General features: G+C 41.6%; 1 non-coding gene and 1 pseudogene across 1 annotated transcript; one reads left to right on the top strand and one right to left on the bottom strand.

The window, feature by feature from the left end:
- Positions 1–3633: 3633 nt before the first annotated feature.
- Positions 3634–5021, bottom strand: LOC101685796 (annotated as a pseudogene).
- Positions 5022–21416: 16395 nt separating this feature from the next.
- LOC123391085 lies at positions 21417–21523 on the top strand. Its single transcript, XR_006605711.1, has one exon. It is a non-coding gene; the product is annotated as a U6 spliceosomal RNA (small nuclear RNA).
- The last annotated feature ends 809 nt before the right edge of the window (positions 21524–22332 follow it).

Raw genomic sequence — 22332 nt, forward strand, 5'->3', positions numbered from 1 at the left:
CAGGAATAGAGTGCCCAAAGGGACATAATTGAGATGATTGGCATTGTTTGCAAATTAGCTAGATTAAGTAATAATATTGTGTGAATGTTAAGTCTGATTTTGATGACCTTGCTGTTTTTACGGGAGAGAATGTCCTCGTTCTTAGGAAATACCTACTGAAGAATTGGGTCATAGCGAGCCATGGGGTCTGTAACTTTCCCTCACATGGTTTGGAAAAGAATTGTGTGTGCGGAGGGAGAGAGAATAATAAAGTAAATGGGCCGAATATTAACAACTGGTGAATATGAGTCAAGGTTCTTGGTGTTACTCTTGCTGGTGAATATGAGTCAAGGTTCTTGGTGTTACTCTTGCTGGTGAATATGATGAGTCAAGGTTCTTGGTGTTACTCTTGCTACGTTTCTATAAAATACGAGGTTATCCAAAAAACCTACAACCATGGGTTCTATCACCAACATTGCATGGATCTGGGATGGGGTCTGCATTTTTGACAAGTTTCTTCAAACCATACTTGGGGCTCCACTTCCTGACCTCATCACTGCCTGTTCACTACACTGAGCATTATTACTGTTTTATATTGCAAATGGGTCTCTCTTTTTTTTTAATTTTTTAAAAAGATTTTATTTATTCATTTGACAGAGAGAGAGATCACAAGTAGGCAGAGAGGGAGGCAGAGAGAGAGGAGGAAGCAGGCCTCCCACCGAGCAGAGAGCCCGATGCAGGGCTCGACCACAGGACCCTGAGATCATGACCTGAGCCGAAGGCAGAGGCTCTAACCCACTGAGCCACCCAGGTGCCCCACAAATGGGTCTCTTTACTGAAGTTCCCCAAAATTCCTGGAACTTCTCGTTTGAGAAATAAATACACATTTTTATGAGTGTATAAGTAAATACAAAACGTGATATCGGTGTACAATAGATTTACTCACCTTTCTCAGTCAGAGGATCTTCACAGATACCAAAGCCTAGATCTGACTTGTGTTAGGGCCTTCAGTCACACTGCAGGGCCCTAATCCACAAGTCTTTCCCCTCAAGCAGGGCATATACAGTACAAACCAGAGATGATTTTCCATTTTGAACAAGAAGATGAAGTATGGGTGGAGGAAGAAATGCCAAGAAGCTCCTATTCAGGTGAGAACCAGCCAGCCAGGAGTAAATGCCATCAGTAACCACAAATCCATGAAGAGATGGGTAGCAGTTTTAAAAATACATATTATTTAGGATGCCTGGGTGGCTTAGTTGGTTAAAGCCTCTGCCTTTGGCTCAAGTCATGAATCCAGAGGCCTGGGATCGAGCCCTGCATTGGGCTCTCTGCTCAGCAGAGAGCCTGCTTCCCCTTCTCTCTCTATGCCTGCCTCTCTGCCTACTTGTGATCTCTGTCTAATAAATAAATAAAATCTTTTTAAAAATACAAATTATTTGACTTTTTATGTTTTCAATTGAAAATATGTAAATATTTTTTGATTGGAGACAAGTACCTTTTTTTTAAAGATTATTTTTTATTTATTTGACAGATGGAGATCACAAGTAGGCAGAGAGGCAGGCAGGGAGAGGAGGGGAAGCAGCCTCCCTGCTGAGCAGAAAGCCAGATGCGGGGCTTGATCCCAGGACCCTAAGATCATGACCTGAGCCGTAAGGCAGAGGCTTAACCCTCTGAGCCACCCAGGTGCTCCGAGACAAATACCTTTCTTATAAGAGCATTAAATGCTCAGGCTCCTTACATGCTTATGAATCAGCCTTACCATCTTATTTGTTCCTCATTAAAATTTTTGACAGGTGTTCACTCCATATTTGATGTGTGTGTGTGTGTGTGTGTTAAGCTCTACACCCAACACATGGCTTGAATTCATGACCCTGAGATCAAGAGTCGTGTATTCTCCCAACTGAGCTAACTAGGTGCCCCTGTTCATTTCATACTTGTAAAAGTTATATTTTTAACTTTTTGATAATTATGCTTTAAAAGAGCTAACACATTTGTAGTTCATGGAATTTAATCCAGTGTTTTAGTAACACTTAATTTCCTCACTAAGGAGAGGGCCTTCTATATGTTCCTTTTACCACTGAAACAAAAATGAAAAACCCAAGGTCAAGAGGACAAAAACCAACAGCCCAACATTTCTCTACTTTACAGAGCTTTTTGGTCTTCCCAGCACTGCCTGAGAGTGTGTCCAGGTGCACTGTGCATCCTTCGACAAAACCCCTGCTCACTTTTGTCATCTCATTTTTTGGTCCCAGGTGTCAAGGATGAGAATGATGGGATTCTCCCTTGGCAAGTATCTCCAAGAGAAAAACCCTACCGTGTGGGGGTTTCTCAGTGTGGCCAAGACTTCAGACAGCTCAGAAACCACCTACTTCACCAGCAAACCCATACAGGAGAGAAGCCCTTGCCATATAATGGGCGTGGAATAGCCTTCAGTGTAAGGACAGCCGACCTTAACCTTCCCAGGCTCCTATCCAGAGAAAAGCCCTACCAGTACACGGAGCGTTCCAGAGTCTTCAACTCATGATCCACTCTGAGAAGGCACAGGAAGGACCACGTGGGAAAGAAACCTCACACATGTGAGGAATGCGGGAAGGACTTCAGCTGCAACTCTAACCTGTCCATCCACCCACGAGTCCACATGGGTGAGAAGCCCGATATGTGTCAAGTGTGCAGGAAGGACTTAAGCTGTAGCTCCAACCTCTCGAACCACCAGCGTGTCCACATGGGCGAGAAGCCCTTCAGATGCCGTGACTGTGGCAAGGACTCCATCTGCGTGGCAGCCCCGCAGATCCACCAGAACGTCCGCCCAGGAAGGAAGCCCCATGCTTGCGAGGTATGTGACTGGGGCTTGACTTCACGCTCTGCACTGGCGTGACACTGGCAGGACCATGCAGGAGACAAAGCCTACGTGTGTGACACATGTAGCCAAGGTTTCAGCCAGAGGGTCAACCCAGCGCATCCATACTGGGGAGAGACCATTCCGGTGTGAGGCCTGTGGGAAGCAGTTTGGCCGGAGCAAGGACCTGGGCCTCCACCAGAGGGTCCACACCAGAGAGCGGCTTTATAGGTGTGGGGCTTGTGGGAGGGGCTTCAGGCACCGCTTATCCCTCAAGAGACACCAGGGGGTGCACACAGGGGAGAGGCCCTATCCCTGTGCCATGTGTGAGAAAGTGTTCAGTCAGAGCTGGGGGGAGTATCAGGCTGTGTCTGCTGAGATGCAGGGCCTGGGTCAGGCTTAACAGTATAGGGCACTTATTTCTGTTTGTGTGGGAAAGACATCATAAGTGTGCAGCTAAGTAGATTTTCATGAAGCCAACACACCCATGTTGGAGCTCCTGGCTAGAGAAACAGAACATTTCCAGCTTTTCTTGGAGAACGTCTGCGTGCTCCCTTCGGCTTGCCACTCCACAAAGGAAATCACTCTCCTGACTTCTAAAATGTATATTAGTTTTGTAAGTTCTAGAATATCATGTAAGTGGAATTACACAGCATGTTGTCTTTTATGCAGGACCTCATTCACTCAGTGTTTGCAGGAATCACCCATGTCCTTGTATGTACACCAGAGATCACCCATTTAGCATTCCATACAACACAACTCAACACAACTGCCTTTTTTTTTTTTTTTTTTTTTAGGGACTAACACACCCTTTTAATATGTTTTTAAATATTTTTAAGGTTTAAAAAGTGTTTAAAGTTTGTAGTTCCTAGTAGGAAAACATTATCTGAATGAATACCCTAATGGCAAACCATTGTAGAATGTTTCAGTTGCATGGGGAGCAGAGGGGTAGGGATTCTCTTCACAGCACCCCAGCTTTCTTCATGAGAAGGTCGGAGGTACACTGGTTTGTATTATTGCGACATCCATTAGGTGATCGAAGTTGCTTTTCCTTCAGCAAGGGCTTTATTTGTCAGAAGGGCATTATGCTTGACCTCCAAATTTGGCTGACAATTTACTGATGAGATTCATAACCTTTGGGTTGCTCTGATATTTTGACATATTCGCTGGGTTCTGGGCCACATCCTGGAAGGCCACCATAACTTCTGGATCCTGCATGGCTGCAAGAACTTCCGGATCACTAAGAATTTCATTGAGCCCAGGCATTCCTGCCATTCCAGGCATCCCCCCTGCCATTCCAGGCATTCCTCCAGGAAAATTACCCGGCATTCCCCCAGGAAAGCCACCTGGGAAAGAGCCATACTGAGCTCCTGATTGTCGTCTGGCTTCTTCCTCCCTCTGGGCTCTCTCGTGTTCTTCCCGAGCCTTCTTAACCCTTTCTATTCTTTCTTTGATCTCTCGCTCTTCACGTTTTCGCTCGTATTTTCTCCGATGTTCAGCAATTTTCTGGGCCCTCGGTTGAACTTCTTTCAGCATCGCACTAGCATCTTCATCATAATCCAGTTTGCAAGCAAGGGCAAGATCATGTGCTGCTTCTTCCCAATGGCCCAGAAGTCTATGTGCTTTCCCGCCACTTATAAGGCTGAGCTGAATCAGGATTTATTTCAATAGCTCTGTCACAGTCTCGAATGGCAGCATTTGGCTTCTGTAATTTGATGAAGACACTGGCTCTCTTGGGCATACAGAATGGCCAAGCGAGGATTTAGTTTGATGGCATCTGTGAACAAGTCAATGGCTTTCTGTAGTTCACCATCATTTAGGGCATCAATGGCAGCCACTTTTTTATCATTTGCCTGATCCATCATTTCCTCGGTTATCTCTGCATTTTCATCTCCCATTTCTTGAGGGGCATCGGTATCTGGTTCAATCACACCTTCATTGTCAATTTCTAGATCACTCTCCTCACTTGATGGTTCATCTGTCTTTATGTTTTCCTCCGCCTTCTTACTATCTGGTTTTTCTTCCTTGATACTGTCTTCTGATTTAGTTTTATGAGTGGCAGGTGGTATTTTACCCCCCATGCTCTCCACCCACTCCCGCAGGAAACGCATTTCCTCGGTGTGCAGAACGCTCGGATCCTGCTTACACATTTTCACGAAAGCCCGAAGCTCGCTCACTTTGCGGGGGTCCATGATCCAGAGGCAGTGGCAGGTGGCAGGCGCGGCTGGGGTTGCGACCCGATTCCAGGCGCGGGTATTAGCTCAGCCTCAACACAACTGCCTTTTGTCCGTTTGCTTGCTGAGGGACATTTACATTTGGATTGTTTCCAGGTTTCAGCTGTTGCTGTGAACATCTGGGTACACACATATTTTGTGTCGACGTACTTTAATTCCTTTTGGGCATAAACCTAGGAGGAGAATTGATGGGTATTCTAAGACTTTTTAAAAAACTGAGTTTATTGAAGTCCTAAAACACATGATGAAATTTTACTCTATGTCAATATACAGAAAATAATTATGCAATTTTACAATATTATACATTGGATTTTTACATGTACCTGGAAATTTTCAAACAAATATAGAAATAGAACAGTGTAAGCAAATTCCTGTCCCCATCATCTAGCTACTCGTGATGAATTGTCTCCTTTATTCTACCCTCCTCCCTTACATACACAATCCTGGAGTATTTTATTTTATTTAAGATTTTATTTATTTATTTGAGAGAGAGACAGTGAGAGAGGACATGAGCAAGGAGAAGGTCAGAGGGAGAAGACTCCCCATGGAGCTGGGAGCCCAATGTGGGACTCGATCCCGGGACTCCAGGATCATGACCTGAGGTCGTCCAACCAACTGAGCCACCCAGGCGCCCAATCCTGGAGTATTTTAAAGCAAATCCTAGACTATGATATTGTTTCATCGCTAAATACTCTAGTATATATCTTCAAAAAATAAATATTCATTTAAAACGTTTTTTCAAGGAATCACCCTTTGCTTTAAACTTTCTTTTTAAGATTTATTTATTTATTTGGCAGACAGGGATCACAAGTAGGCAGAGAGGCAGGCAGAGAGAAAGGGGGAAGCAGGCTCCCTGCTGAGCAGAGAGCCCGACGTGGGGCTTGACCTGAGAACCCTGAGATCATGACCTGAGCTGAAGGCAAGAGGCTTTCACCCACTGAACATCCAGGTGCCCCTAAACTTTTTTTTTGTAATTGAGGTAAAGTTCAGGTAACATAAACTTTACTATTTAACCTTTCCAAGAGCACAGCTGAGTAGTTTTGAGTAAATTTACAAGGTTGTCTAACCACTACCACTATCTCCTTCCAGGGCCTTTTCACCAGGCCAAAAAGAAAGCCCCTTCCCATTAGGCAGTCACTCCCCATTCTTCCCTCCTGCCTACCTCTGGCAACCACTAACTTGCTTTCTGTCCCTGTGAACTTTTCTGGACATTCGACATAAATGGAATCATGCAGCATGTGGCCTTTTATGGCTGCTTTCACTTCCCATAATATTTCCACGGTTTATCCATGTTATAGCAGGTGTCACTGCTACATTGCTTCTTACAGCTGAACAATATTGTATTGTATGGATATAGCACAGATTTTATCTATTCTTCAGTTGATGGACATTTGAGTTGTTTCCAGTTCAGAGCTATTATGAAAAATGTTACCATGAATATTCATGTACAAGGTTTTCATTGAGTATATGCTTTTGATTCTCTTGGATGTATATGGAGGAGTGGAATTGGTGGATCATATGGTCATTCCATCTTTCACATTTCGAGGAGCTGCCAAATTGTTTCCCATAGTGGTTATACCATCTTACTTTGCAACTAGCAATGTATGGGGGTTCCAGTTTTTCCACATTTTCAACAGCAGTTGTCATTCCCTGTCCTCCCCCTGCCTTAAAAAAAAAATCCTAGTCCCATTGGTAGCTGTGAAGTGGTATCTTGTGGTTTTGATTTACGTTTCTGTAACTACTAATGATGTTGAGTTTCTTCTCCTGTGTTTATTGGCCATTTGTATATTTTCTTTAGAGAAATGTCTTTTCAAGTCCTTTGTCCATTTTATTATTTTTTTTAAAGATTTTATTTATTTATTTGACAGGATCACAAGTAGTCAGAGAGGCAGGCAGGGGAGGGCGGTGGGGGAAGCAGGCTCCCCGCTGAGCAGAGAACCTGATGTGGGGCTCGATCCCAGGACCCTGGGATCATGACCTAAGCCAAGGGCAGAGGCTTTAACCAACTGAGCCACCCAGCTGCCCCTCTTTGTCCATGTTAAAACTGGATTATCTTTTTGTTGTTGAATTGTAAAAATTATTTATATGTTGCTGTCATTTGCAAATATGGTCTCCCATTCTGTGTGTTTTATTTTCACTCTCTTGGTGATGTCCTTTGATGCACAAGTTTTTAATTTTTTAAAATTTTATTTTATTTACAAGTTTTTAATTTTGATGAAGTCTAATTTATTTGCTTTTTTCTTGATATTTGTGCTTTTGATGTTCTATTTTAAGAAATGGTTACATAATAGGGGCACCTGGGTGGCTCAGTGGGTTAAAGCCTCTGCATTCAGCTCAGGTCATGATCCTAGGGTCCTGGGATCGAGCCCCACATCAGGCTCTCTGCTCAGCAGGGAGTCTGCTTTCTCCTCTCTCTCTCTCTCTGCCTGCCTCTCTGCCTACTTGTGATTTCTGTCTGTCAATAAATAAATAAAATCTAAAAAAAAAAAAAAAGAAATGGTTACGTAATAGAAAGTCACAACATTTTATACTTATATTTACTTTTAAGAGTTTCATAGTTTTAGCTCTTACATTTAAGTCCTTGGCCCATTTTTAATTAGTTCTGTATATGGTGTAAGGTGGGGTTCCAAATTCATCCCTTCACAAGTTGATACCCAGTTGTCTCAGTACCATTTGTTGAAAATGTTATTCTTTTCCCACTGAAGTCTTGCATACTTTTTGAAAATTGATTGACCTTAGATGTATGGGTTTATCTCTAGCTTCCCAGTTCAGTTTCACTGATACGTGTTTAGCCTTTGTCAGTACCATACTGGTTTGATTCTGCAGTATTGTAGTAAGTTTTGAAAACAAGAAATGCGAGTCTTGTAATTTTCTTCTTCTTCTTCTTTTTTTTTTTTAAGATTTTATTTATTTGTCAGAGAGAGAGAGGGAGAAAGAGCAAGCACAGGCAGACAGAATGGCAGGCAGAGGCAGAGGGAGAAGCAGGCTCCCTGCCAAGCGAGGAGCCTGATGTGGAACTCGATCCCAGAATGCCAGGATCATGACCCGAGCCGAAGGCAGCTGCTTAACCAACCGAGCCACCCAGGTGTCCTTGCAATTTTCTTCTTTTTCAAGATAATTTTGGCCATTGTGACTCATTTGTAATACCATATAAATTTTAGGATCAGCTTGTCTGTTTCTGGAAAAAAAAAAAAAGCCATTGGGATTTTGATAGGGATTGCATTGGATCTGCAGTGGCTTTGGGAAATATTGCCATCTTAACAACATTAAGGCTTAGAATTCATGAACACAGGGTGTCTTTCAATTTATTTAAGTCTTCTTTAATTTCTTTCAACAGTGTTTTATATTTTGCAGTATACAAGAATATTATTCTTTTTTAAAAAATTTATTTATTTATTTGACAGAGATCACAAGTAGGCAGAGAGGCAGGCAGAGAGAGAGGGGGAAGCAGGCTCCCTGCTGAGCAGAGGCCCGATGTGGGGCTCGATCCCAGGACCCTGGGATCATGACCTGAGCCGAAGGCAGAGGGTTTAACCCACTGAGCCACCCAGGTGCCCCAAGAATCTTATTCTTGTTTTAAATTTCATTTTGGGATTGTTCATTACTAATATGTAGAAATACAACTGACTTTTGAACATTGATTTTGTATCCTGGAACTTTGCTGAGCTCATTTATAATTTCTAATAATTTTTAGTGGATTGTTTAGAGTTTACTATATACAAGATCATATTATCTGTGAAGAGAAGTAGTTTTGCTTTTTTTCTTTCCAATTTGGATGACTTTTACTTCTTTTTCTTGCCTACTTGCCTTGGCTAGAACTTCCAGTATAATGTTTAAGAGAAGTGGCAAGAGGAGACATCCTTGTCTTTCTTGTTCCTTGTCTTAGAGGAAAAAGCTTTCGCTATTAATTTTCACAGATGCCCTTTTTTCTTTGTTCTATTAATATATTTCATTCATGGATTTTCCCATGTTGAACCAGCCTTACGTTCCTGGGATACATCCCACTTGGTCATGGTGCATAAGTTTTTTGCATGCAGCTTAATTCAATTTGCTAGTATTTTATTGAGGATTCTTGGCATTTCTATTCATAAAGAATGTTGGTCTGTAGTTTTCCATGATGTATTTATCTGGTTTTGATATTGGGGTAATACTGGCCTTATAGAATTAATTTGGAAGTATTCCCTTCTTTTTAATTTTTTTGGAAGAGTTTCAGAAATATTGGTGATAATTCTTTAAATGTTTTGGTAGAATTCACCAGTGAAGCCATATGATTCTTTTATTTGTTAGAGGTTTTCTTAGTCAATTTGGGGTGCTATAGTAAAATTAACCATAGATGTGGCCTAAACAACAAACATTTATTTTTCATAGTTCTGAAGCTGGGGAGTCCAAGGTCAAAGTGCCACCAGATTCAGCATCTGTTGAGGGCCTTCTTTCTGATTTGCAGACAGTTGCCTCCTTGCTGTATCTTCATATGGAAGAGGGAGAGTCACATAGAGAGCACACTCTCTGGTTTCCTCTTACAAGGGTACTAGTCCTGTTGTTGGAACTCTGCCCTCATGACTTCATCTAAGCCTAGTTATCTCTCAAAGACTCCAACTTGAAATACCTTCATGTGGGGGATTAGGACTTGAACATATGAATTTTGAGAGAGACAAAAACATTCATTCCATAACAGAATGTACTGGCTTTCTGATTCAATTTCCTTATTTGCCATGAAAAGACTGTTACATACTCCTTTTGAATAGGTTATGGTAGTTTTTTGTGTGTTTCTAGGAACTTGTCAGCTTCATCTGAGTCATCTGATTTGTTTATAAAATTGTTCACAATGTTCTCTTATAATTTTTTCATTTCTGCAAGTTTAATAGTAATGTCCCAACTTTCATTCCAGATACTAGTAACTTGAATCACCTATTTTTCTTAGTCTATCTAATGGTTTATCAGTTCTGTCAATCTTTTCAAGGAACCAATTTTTTATTTTATTGATTCTCTCTTGTTTTTCTATTTCTTGTTTTATGTATATCCTTTCTAATATTTATCATTTCTTTCCTTCTGCTTACTTTGTGTTTATTTGCTCTTCTTTTTCTAGTTTCTTAAGGTAGAAAGTCAAGTTATTGATTTGAGATCTTTCTTGTTTTTAATGTAGCCATTTATAGCTGTGAATTTTCCTCTGAGTACTGCATTAGCAGAAGCCTTGAAGTTTTGATGTGTTTATGTTTTCATTCATCTCAAAGTATTGTCTGAATTCTGTTGTGATTTTTTTTTTCATTTCATTGATCCACTGGTTGTTTCAAACTGTGTTTAATTTTCATGTAGTTGTGAGTAGTCAGATTTCCTTCTCTACTGATCTCTAATTTCATTCCATCTGGTCAGGGAAGATACGTTATATGGTTTCAGTGCTTATAAATTTACTGAGGAGTGTGTGTGTGTGTGTGTGTGTGTGTGTGTGTCTGTCTGTCTGTCTGTCTGTCTTAGCATGTGGTCTGTCCTAAAGAATGTTCCATGACACTTGAGAATAATGTTTATTCTGACGTTAGGTGAAGTGTTTTACATATGTCTGTTAGTTCTAGTTGGTTTACAGCCTTGTTCAAGTCCTATGTTTCCTTGTTGATCTGTGTGTGTCTTTTAATAAATATGGGGCTTGAGGTCTTCAACTATTATTGTTGAATTGTCTATTTCTTCATTCAATCCTATTGGGTTTTGCTTTGTATATTATATGGCTCTATTGTTAGCTGCATATATATTTTTGATTGTTGTGCCTTCTGAAGACTGACACTTTAATTAATATATAATTCATTGTCTCTTTAACCTTTTCTCATTTAAAGTCTACTTTTCTATGCTATTATAGCCATCTCAGATCTCTTTGAGTTACCAACTGCCTAAATGTAATTTTCCATTGTTTCACTTTGAAACTATATGTGTCTTTGGGTCTAAAGTGAGTCTCTTGGTGTGGGTGCCTGGGTGGCTCAGATGGTTAAGCATCTGCCTTTGGCTTAGATCATGATCTCTGGGTCCTAGAATTGAGCCCCGTATCAGGCTCCCTGATCAGCAGGGAGTCTGCTTCTCCCTCTCCCTCTACCTTTCCCCCAACTTGCCCTTGCTTGCTCTTTCTCTCTTTCAAGTGAATAAATAACATTTTTAAAAATAAATAAATAGGGATGCCTGGATGGCTTAGTAGACTAAAGCCTCTGCCTTTAGCCCAGGTCATGGTCTTACAGTCCTGGGATGGAGCCCTGCATCAGGCTCTCTGCTCAGCAGGGAGCCTGCTTCCCCTCCTCTCACTCTGCCTGCTGCTCTGCCTACTTGTGATCTCTGTCTGTCAAATAAATAAATAAAATCTTTAAAAATAAATAAATAAAGTGAGTCTCTTTTAGATAGCATGTAGTTAGATCATTTAAAAAATCCATCCTGCCAATATCTGCCTTTTTGTTGGAAAGTTTAATCCACTTACAATTAAATACTGGAACGCCTGGGTGGCTCAGTCAGTTGAGTGACCAACTGTTGATCTTGGCTCAGTTCAAGATTTCAGTCCTGAGTTCAGCCCCGCTTTGGGCTCTGCACTGGGCATGGAGCCTACTTAAGAAATAAATAAGGGCACCTGGGTGACTCAATCAGTTAAGCTTTTGCCTTCAGCTCAGGTCATGATCCCAGGGTCCTGTGATGGAGCCAAACATTGGACTTCCTGCTCAGCGGGGAGCCTGCTTCTCCTTCTGCCTTTCCCCCATGCTCATGCTTGCTCTCTCATGCTCTCTGTCTCTCAAATAAATTAAAAATATTTCAAAATTAATTAATTACTGGGGCACCTGGGTGCAGTGTGTTAAGCATCTGACTTTTGGTGTTGGCTCAGGTCATGCTCTCAGAGTCATGGGGTTAAGCCCTGGTTCAGGGTCTGTGCTCAGCATGGAGTCTACTTGAGATTTTCTCTCCTTCTCCCTCTGCCCCTCCAGCTTGTGCGTTCTCTCTCTCAAATAAATCTTTAAAAATAAATAAATAAAATAAATAAGTACTGATAAAGGATTTCTGCCATTATGCTATTTGTTTTTTATGTTATACATATTTTGTTCTCAAGTTTATTACTGCCTTTTACTTTGATTTTTTTTTTTTTGAGTGTACCATTCTGATTCCCTCTTTATTTCTTTCTCTATGTACTTTTAACTTATTTTCTTATTGGTTATAAGGGGGATTACAGCTGACATCTTTTTTTTAAAGTTTTTATTTTAATTCCAGTTAGTTAACATACAGTGTTATATTAGTTTCAGATATATAATATAGTGATCCAACACTTCCATTCATTACCTAGTGCTCATCACAACAATTGTACTCCTTAATACCCATCACCTATTTGACCCTTACCCCTACCCCTCTCCCCTCTGGGAACCTACAGTTTGTTCTCTATAATTAAGAGTCTGTTTCTTGATTTCTCTCTCTCTCTCTTTTTCCCTGCCTCTCTCTTGTCCTTATGCTCATTTGAGTCTTAAATGCCACATATGAGTGAAATCATATGGTATTTGTTTTTCTTTGACTGACTTATTTCACTTAGCATTATACTCCATAGCTCCATCCATGTTGTTGCATATGGCAGGATTTCATTCTCTTTCGTGACTGAATAATAAGCTTTTGTATATATGCACCCCAACTTCTTTATCCATTCATCAATCAATGGACACTTGGGCTGCTCTTGTAAATAATGCTGCTATAAACAAAGGGATACATGTGTCCCTTTGAATTAGTGTTTTTATATTCTTTGGGAAAATACCCAATAGTGTGGTTGCTGGGTCATAGGGTAGTTCTTTTTTTTTTTTTTTTAGGATTTTATTTATTCATTTGAGAGAGAGAAAGCATGAGTAGGGGGGAGGGGCAGAGGAAGAAGCAGACTTCTTCCAAGCAGGGAGACCTGAGGAGGGGCTCAATCCCAGGACCCTGGGATCATGACCTGAGCCAAAGGCAGCTGCTTAACCAACCAACTGAGCCACCCAGGTGCTAGGGTAGTTCCATTTTTAATTTTTTGAGGAACCTCCATATTGTTTTCCATAGTGGCTGTAATAGTTTGCATTCCAACCAACAGTTCTCCATTCTTGCCAACGCTGTTTCTTGTGTTGTTGATTTTAGCCATTCCAACAGGTGTGAGGTGATCTCCCATTGTAATTTTGATTGCATTTCCCTGATGATGAGTGATGATGAACATCTTTTCCCATGTCTTTTGGTGAATTGTATGTCTTCTTTGGAGAAATAACTGTCCTTCAGCCCATTTTTTAATTGGTTATTTGTGTTTTGGCTGTTGAGTTGTAGAAGTTCTTCATATATTTTGGATATTAACCTTTTATTGGATATATCATTTGCAAATATCTTCTCCCATTCCATAGGTTCCCTTTTACTTTTGTTGATTGTGTTCTTCACTCCACAGAAGCTTTTTATTTTGGTGGTGTCTCAGTAGTTTATTTTTGCTTTTTGTTTCTCTTCCCTCAGAGGACCTATCTAGAAAAAGTTGCTATAGCCAATGTCAGAGAAATTAATGCTTGTGCTTTCTTCTAGGATTTTAATGGTTTCAGATGTCACATTTAGGTCTTTAACCCACTTCAGATTTACTTCTGTATATGGTATAAGAAAGTGGTCCAGTGTCATTCTTGTGCATGTTGCTGTACAGTTTTCCCAGCACCATTTGTTGAAGAGACTGTCTTTTTCCCAGTTGATAGTCTTTCCTGCTTTATTAAAGATTAATTGGCCATATAATTGTAATATGTTCCCCTCTAAACTTACCTTGTTCAGAGTTTTTATCATGAATGGATGTTGTACTTTGTCAAATGCTTTTTTCTGCATCTATTGAAATGATTATATTGTTCTTACTCTTTCTTTTTTTTAATATGATGTATCATGTTGATTGATTTGTGAATATTGAAACACTCTTTCAGGAACAAATCCCACTTGATTGTGGTAAATAATTTTTTAATGTATTTTGTTGATTTGGTTTGCTAGTATTTTGTTGAAGATTTTTGCATCTATGTTTATCAGAGATATTGTCCTGTAATTCTATGTGTGTGTGGTGTCCTTATCTCTTTTTAATATCAGAGTAATGCTTCCTTCATAAGATTAATTTGGAAGTTTTCCTTCCTTATCTATTGTTTGGAATAGTTTGAGAAGTATAGGTATTAACTCTTCTTTAAATCTTTGTTAGAATTCACCTGCAAAGCCATTTGGCCTTGGACTTTTGTTTGTTGGGATTTATTTGATTACTGATTCAATTTTTTTACTGGCTTTTGGTCAGTTCACATTTTTTATTTCTCCCTGCTTCAGTTTTGGTAATTTATGTTTCTAGGAATTTATCCATTTCCTCTAGGTCGTCCAATTTGTTGGCACATAATTTTTCATAATATTCTCTTATGCTTGTGTGTATTTCTGTGGTGTTGGTTATTTCTCCTCTGCCATTTGTGATTTTATTTTAATCCATTGTCTTTTTTTTTTTCTTGATAAGTCTGGATAGAGGTTTATCAATTTTACTGATTTTTTTCAATAAGTCAGCTCCTCTTTTCATTAATATGTTCTATCCTTTTAATTCTATATCATTTATTTCTGCTCTAATCTTTATTATTTCCTTCCTTCTGCTGGTTTAGGTTTTGTTTGTTGTTCTCTTTATAACTTCTTCAGGTGTAAGGTTAGGTTGTTTATTGGAGATTTTTTCTTGCTTCTTGAGATAGACCTGTATTGGTATAAACTTTTCTTTTAGAACTGCTTTTGCTGTATCCCAAAGGTTTTGGACTGTTGTAGTTTCATTTTCATTTGTTTCTATGTGCTTTTAAATTTCTTTTCTGATTTTCTGGTTGACTCATTTGTTGTATAGTAGCAGGTTATTTAATATCTCTTTCTACACACACACAAACACACAACTCACTCACACACTTATACACTTTCCAGGGGCACCTGTGTGGCTCAGTTGGTAGTTGTCTGCCTTCAGCACAGGTCATGATATAAGGGTCTTGGGATTGAATCTCGCATCAGGATCCCTGCTCTGAAGAAGCCTGCTTTTCCCTCTCCCACCCACCATCCCTGCTTGTGTTCCCTCTCTCCCTGTGTCTCTGTCAAATAAACAAATAAGATCTTAAAAAAGAAAAAAAAAACGCTCTTTTGAGGTTTTTTTTTTATCAGATTTGGACTGAGATCTCTGGAGATTTGAAATAAGATCTCACAGGATATGGACTGAGATCTCAGGAGATTTGGACTGAGATCACCTGACTTCCTTGAGTTCTTAGAATATCTGAAATGAGTTCTCATGAGATTTCAACCCAAATCTCTTGAGAATTGCTGGAATTCTCAGGAGATTTGCACTGAGATCTCTTGAGATTTGAAATAAGTTCTCACGAGATTTGGACTGAGATTGTGTGATTTCCCTGAGTTCTCACAATATTTGAAATGAGTTGTCATAAGATTTGTGTAGAGGGGCGCCTGGGTGGCTCACTGGGTTAATGCCTCTGCCTTCAGCTCAGGTCGTGATCTCAGGGTCCTGGGATCGAGCCCCGCATCGGGTTCTCTGCTCAGTGGGGAGCCTGCTTCCTCCTCTCTCTCTGCCTGCCTCTCTGCCTACTTGGATCTCTGTCTGTCAAATAAATAAATAAATAAAATCTTTTTAAAAAAAAAAAAGATTTGTGTAGAAATCTCCTGAGAATTGCCCGAGTTCTTAGGAGATTTAGACTGAGATCTCTCGAGATTTGGAATAAATTCATAGGATATTTGGAATGAGTTTTCACAGTATTTGGGTAAAAATCTTATGAGAACTGCCTGAGTTCTCACAAGATTTGGACTGAAATCTCAAACCTCCTTCCAGCGTTTCGCACTGCAGCTGACCACTGCCTCCAGTGGCGGGAGCCTACATTTCCATTTCTCCCAGGGTCTCACAATGCAGCTTAGCACTGCTTCCAGTGACACAATTCTGCACTGCCATGCCATCAAGCAGGTCTCATAATTCAGCTTTCCACCACTGGAGGCAGTGTTGAGCTCCAGTGCAAAAGATGCTGAAAGGGGGCAGTTCAGCTTGCCACCAAGGGAGGCAGTGCTGAGCTGCAGTGCACTGGACACTGGAAGATGGGCTGCTGGCACATCTGGACAATGGATGCAGTGGACAGATACAGTGCAAGGCGTGGGAAGGAGAGGCAACGTGGATTTCCTCCATTGGAGGTAGTGCTGAGTTGCAGTCTGAGTGATGGTGGAAGACTTGCCAGTGTGGCTTGAGACCACTGGAGGTAGTTGTGAGCTGCATTGCGAGACTCTGGAAGTGGTGAGTTGCTCTGCAGAGCAAGAGTCACTGGAAGGCATGGCAATGCTGCTTGCCACCACTGGAGGCAGTGACAAGTTGCACTGCAAAAGACGCTGGAAGACGAGTCAGTGCAGCCTGTCAGCGCTGAGGGCGGTGGTGAGGTGCTGGGTGAAAGATCCTGAGAGGTGATGCACTGCAGCTTGTTTCTACAGGACGCAGTGGTGAGCTGTATAGTCTGTTTACCCAGGCTCAAGAGTGGTGATAATAATCCCTAGAGTTGTCCCCCAACTCAGCATTGTGCCTCGTGTCCCCAGGTTTGGTGGTAATGGGCTGTTAGAACGGTGCAGGAGGGACCTCCCAGTGGGGGTCTGGAGCCTGGAGGAAACCAAACCTGACTCACATTGCATTTGGAACCAATGAGTTGAGTGGGGGTTTGTTTTGTTTTTGGAAGAGTAACTTCACTTCCCCAAAAAGGACAATGCATCAGTCGACTTTAGAATGAAACTAATTACTACTTAAGAAACTAGCATGTGTCTCCCCTTCTCCCAGGAACTGGAGCAGATGTGCAGGCCTTAGGTCAAAGGTGCCTTCTTATCCCTGCCTGACAACACTTCCCCATTCTGCCTCCACAAGACCCAAAGTTTTGAAATCAGCCTCCGAGTCAGTCATGCAGCTTGTCCCAGGATGTCAGCCTTCAGAGAAATAAACAGGTATGTTCGGTGCAATGTCACATCCATGTTAAGATGGGAGGTAAAACTTCTCTTTATCCTCAAACCTCCTGAGCATTTCTCTTGTCTCTAGTGGAGCCACAAAGTCAGATGAAGCAGCTGTCAGCAGTCTAGAATGGGTGCCCGAGTTCCTTAGTTTCCCTGCAGGGAACACATGGCAGAGGATCCTATTTTCTCTGCTTCATTTCTGGATTACAAAGGTACTTGGAACATCTCTTTCCTAGGCAATCACTTTGATTAGAAAGGGAAGACAAGATTTACTCTTTGTGTGTTTTTAATATATAATGTGTTCTTTCATCTAATAGTGTTTATTCCATTGGGCCTAGATTGTGGTGGTGTGGCCAGCATCTATAGTTAGGTGGCTGTTCGCAGTCAGATAGAGACTTGGATGGTGTCTTGTCATTTGTCAGAGACAAGTGTTTCCTAACTGATTAGTCTTTTCATCCAGAGAGTTACAATGAGGGCAGAGGAAGAATTCAAAATGATTTCAAGGGGCCTTCTATGATTTAAAAGTTAAGCTTGACCTTCTAGTTTCACTCAGTGGATCATCTAGATATCTGGACATGCCGTATTTTCTCTGTAGTTCAAGGGGTGGTGAAGTCAGAAGGAGAGTGTTTGGGAATTTTCCTGGATAGAAACATGCCAGTGGCTTCAAGAGGCTTGGCCTTGGGAACCCTGGGTGGATTTCTGGAACTGCTTGCCTGTCGCTGCATGAGTCAGGTTATCCCACAGGTTTTCCCAGTCCCTCTTTAGGGAATTGCTTGCAGGAAATGTTGTGCATAAAGCGGAACCCTCCTGCACTGTTGGCGGGAGTGCGGGCCGCTGCAGCCACTCTGGAACTGAGTGTGGTGGTTCCTCCAAAAGCTAAGAATCAAACAACCCTAGGATCCAGCAATCGCACTTCTAGGTATTTACCCAAAGGACACAAAAATGCACATTCAGTGGGGGTCCAAGCCCCGTGGTGTTTGTAGCCCCATGAATAACAATAGTGAAACTATGCAGGGAGTCCCAGTGTCTGTTCACTGGTGAACAGAGAAAGAAGATGTGGGAGACAGATACACAATGGAACAGGACCCAGATTCCCAAAGAACAAAACCTCTGTCCGCAATGATGCAGGTGGACCGAGAGTGGGTTAAACTAAGCAAAATCTGTAAGGAAAAACAAAACCCACTGACTTCCCTCCGCTGGAGTTTCAGAAAGAACACAGATGACCATAGTGGGAGGAGGACAGGCACATGAGGAGGCAGACTCAACTTTAGAGCACAAACGGGGGTTGCTGGAGGCAGGGGCACGAGGGGAAGGGGTAACTCGGTGGCGGCTACAGGAAGGGCACTTGCGATGAGCCCCGGCTGTTGTCTGCAGGTGAGGAATCACGAAATTCTCCCCCTGAAGCAAAGGAATGAACACTGCATGGAAACGAACTGGAATTGAAGTCAATGAAGGAAAAAAACCATGTTGTGCTTCATGAAGAGCTAGGTAGAAATGGAGCGTTTTCCATTCTCCTGTTCTGTAGATGATAGTTTTCAAACACCCCGGGATGGGCTGTGCTAGTTTCTGATGGCACAAGGAGTCCTCGGAGAGCTGCTGTGAAAGGTTCAGATCTCAGAGCACATTCACGCTCCATTGATGTGCTGCTGGCTCTGTTTGCCCAGAGGGGAAGGTGAGTGCAGAGAAATAGGACAAAAGAGGAAAGGAAAGGAGGCGTTCACCATTCTGGAGGGAGCCTTCTGCCTCTCATGAAAGCCTTGGGCCAGTGTAATTTTGGAAAGGGCAGATCCTGGAGTTTTGTGGCATACAGGAGAGTTCCAGGTCTGGAGAGAGCTGCCAGGTGTCCCGGAGGAGAGCAGAGTGCATTCTTCAGGAGGCTGTGGGCAGGGCTGGCTCCAGGGGTGGCTGTGTTTCCTCCAGGTGACAGTTGTGACAGGTCAGGGTGGTGAGAAGGTTCCTGGCTGAGGACAGGTGAGGCCCAGGTGGAGAGCTGGCAGAGCACCTTCTTCTGAGCCACCAGCCTCACCCAACATGCACAACCTCACCATCTGTCCCTGTCACTCCGGTTCAGACCTCTCCTTGTTGCCAGGCCGAGATGCTGGTTTGTCTTTTGTTCTTTGTGTGTGGGTGATGTTTCAAAAGTTAGATGGTGGGAATAATGGGTTGTCAGAACATCTGCTCTTTTATTTCCTGCTCTTTTTCAATCACTGAAGTGAATCAGACCTGCTAGTGGAAGAAGCAGTCTATGTGGTTTCTTTTTCCTGTTTTGTTTTTTAAGATTTTATTTATTTATTTTATAGACAGAGATCACAAGCAGGCAGAGAGGCTGGCAGAGAGAGAGGGGGAAGCAGGCTCCCTGAAGAGCAGAAAGCCTGATGCGGGGCTCAATCCCAGGACCCCTGGACCATGACCCGAGTCAAAAACAGAGGCTTTAACCCACTGAGACACGCAGATGCCCCTCTTTTTCCTGTTTTAATTAAATAATGGGAAAACAATCTTCTGAAATAGTTAAAGAATCCTTTGTGGGTGTTCATGTTTTTCTCTTCCATGAAGCACTTTCTGGTATTAGAAATTATTTTTTAGGAGTGCCTGGGTGGCTCAGTTGTTAAGCCTCTGCCTTTGGCTTGGGTCATAATCCCAGGGTCCTGGGATCAAGTCATGCATTGGGCTCCCTGCTTAGGCTCCCTGCTTCTCCCTCTCCCACTTCCCCTGCTTGTGTTCCTTCTCTCGCTGTGTCTCTCTCTGTCAAATAAATAAATAAAATCTTAAAAAAAATATCTTTCCAGATTTTTTTCTTGGGGTTGACTTCTAGTTTATAGTGCTATGGTCAGAAAAGATGCATGGTATGACTTTGAGCTTCTTGAATTTGTTGAGGCTTGTTTTGTGGCCTAAGATGTGATCTATTCTTGAGGATGTTTCGTATGCTCTTGAAAACCATTTGCTGTTTTAGGATGAAGTGTTCTGAATATATCTGTTAAATCCATCTGGTTCAGTGTGTCATTCAAAGCCATTGTTTCCTTGTTGATTTTCTGTTACAGTTAACATCTTAAACCTATAATAGTCTAGCTTGAATTAATACTAACTTTGCCTCAGTAGCATACAAAAACTCTCTTCCTTTATAGCTCTGCCACCCTCTTATTATTGTCACAAATTATGTTTTTATACCTGGGTGCCATCAACAGAGACTTATAATTATTGCTTCATACAGTTGTCTTTTAATTCATATAGGAACTAATACAATTATAGAACAAAAATATATGAACACTGACTTTTTCTTAAATATTTTATGTATTTATGTATTTATTTGATAGAGAGAAAGCATTAGAAGGGAGAGGGTCAGAGGGAGAAGCAGACTCCCTGATGAACAGGGAGCCTGATGCGGGACTCAATCCTGGGACTCCAGAATCATGACCTGAGCTGAAGACAGTTGCTTAACCAACTGAGATACCCAGGCACCTGAACACTGATTTTTATATTTATTTATATAATTATCTTAACTGGTGTTCTTTATTTCTTCATGGGATTGAGTTATTGTCTAGTGACATTTTAATTTCTGTCTGAAAGACTCTCTTCTGATAATTTTTTGTTGAAAACCAGAACTCCTGACATTATAATGTGGCAACTCTGGAGATCATATTTGCCCCCTTACCCTGGGTTTACTTTGGCTGCTTGTTATAGTTGTTGATGTCCATTTGTGACTTTTCTGAATGAACTTTGCAAAGTCTAAATCTTTCATCATATATGGCCATGGAAGTCTCTGTTCTATTGGTTTGTGGGGAACTAGTGATCAATAGAAATTTTCTTTACCTGTAACCAAAAACAATCCCCTAGTTTTGAAGAAGATGGTGTGTGTGTGTGTGTGTGTGTGTGTGTGTGTTTTGGCGCACTTTCAGTACTTAAGCATTTTGCAACTATGCCTTAACTTTCATTTCCTGGTTAGACAGAGCCTGAAGGTAAATCAGAGGTGAATCTTTGGGTCTTTTCTAGAAACAACTCACAACAATACAAATAAAAATAACACAATCCTGGAATCAGGTGCCCCACATTCTTCCCACTGAGCCAGCCAGTTGCCCCCAAAAGTCACTTCTTTCTAAGATAATCTATAAATTCTAGGCAATCTCAATCAGAATACTAGCATCAGTTTTTAATAATAGAATTGACCAGCTCATTCTAATTCTTAGTTGGAAGACAAAAGGGTCCTGAAAAGCCAGAAAAAAAAAATGGAAGATAATTATATAATGGAAGGATTTGCCTTATTAGATCCCATAAAGCTTCAGCATGGTTTTGGGACAGTAACACAAACATAAAAGAGAGATGGAAAGAATGGTTGTTCTGTTAAAAAAAAAAATTGGTGTGTGGACAGCTGTTTATCCATGGTGGGGGGAATGGTTACATCTCTACTTCACACCATGCTCCCTTCTGCAGCACATATACTAAAATTGGGATGATATAGAGAAGGTTAGCATGGCCATTGCATAAGGATGACATGGAAATTCATCTGTACCTTACACTGTACCCCGAAAATCAACTGCAAAAGAAATGTAAAAATCAGAAACTATTACAGAATTAGAAGAAAATAAAGAAGTGCATATTTTTAAATTTGAAGGATAAGAATACTTTTGCATGTAAGAAACAAAATTCAGTATCCATAAAGAGAGCGATAAATGTAATTTAGTGAAAATTGAATATTTTAAAAGTCCAACGATGGGGTGCCTAGGTGGCTCAGTTGGTGGACGACTGCTTTTGGCTCAGGTCATGAACCTGGAGTCCCAGTATCAAGTCCCACATCGGGCTCCAAGCTCCATAGGGAGTCTGCTTCTCCCTCTGACCTTCTCCCCTCTCATGCTCAGTCTCACATAAGTAAATAAAATCTTTAAAAAAAAAAAAAAAAGTCCAATGATGCCATCCCTTCTAGCCAAGATGTGTACATTGAAATTGAAAGCTCTGCAACCAATTCCAATTCAGGCCAAGGGAGCAGAGACTGGGGACTAATGTCTCCTCAAAACCCCCCCTAGGGGAGAGCTGCTCCTGGTACAGAGAGGGAAACCTGATTAGGCAAATGTATGGTATAAAAATAAAGATACTGCCTTAGTTGATGGATCTCCCACCCTTTCCACCCGCCACCCTGCCCCAAGCTTCTACCATGCTCCAATTCTGTCATCTCCCCAAGTGTCTCAATTTAAAACCTTGAGGAAAAGACACATCTCATCACAGCCTGGCGAACCTGAGTGGCTCAGTCTGTTGGGTGCCTTGGCTCGGGTGGTGATCCTGGGGTTCCTGGGATAGAGCCCTACGTCAAACTCCCTGCTCAGCTGGGGAGTCTGC

This window comes from Mustela putorius, unplaced genomic scaffold (genome assembly GCF_011764305.1).
Source record: "Mustela putorius furo isolate JIRA1106 unplaced genomic scaffold, ASM1176430v1.1 tig00000174_pilon_pilon_pilon, whole genome shotgun sequence".
Taxonomy (NCBI): domain Eukaryota; kingdom Metazoa; phylum Chordata; class Mammalia; order Carnivora; family Mustelidae; genus Mustela; species Mustela putorius.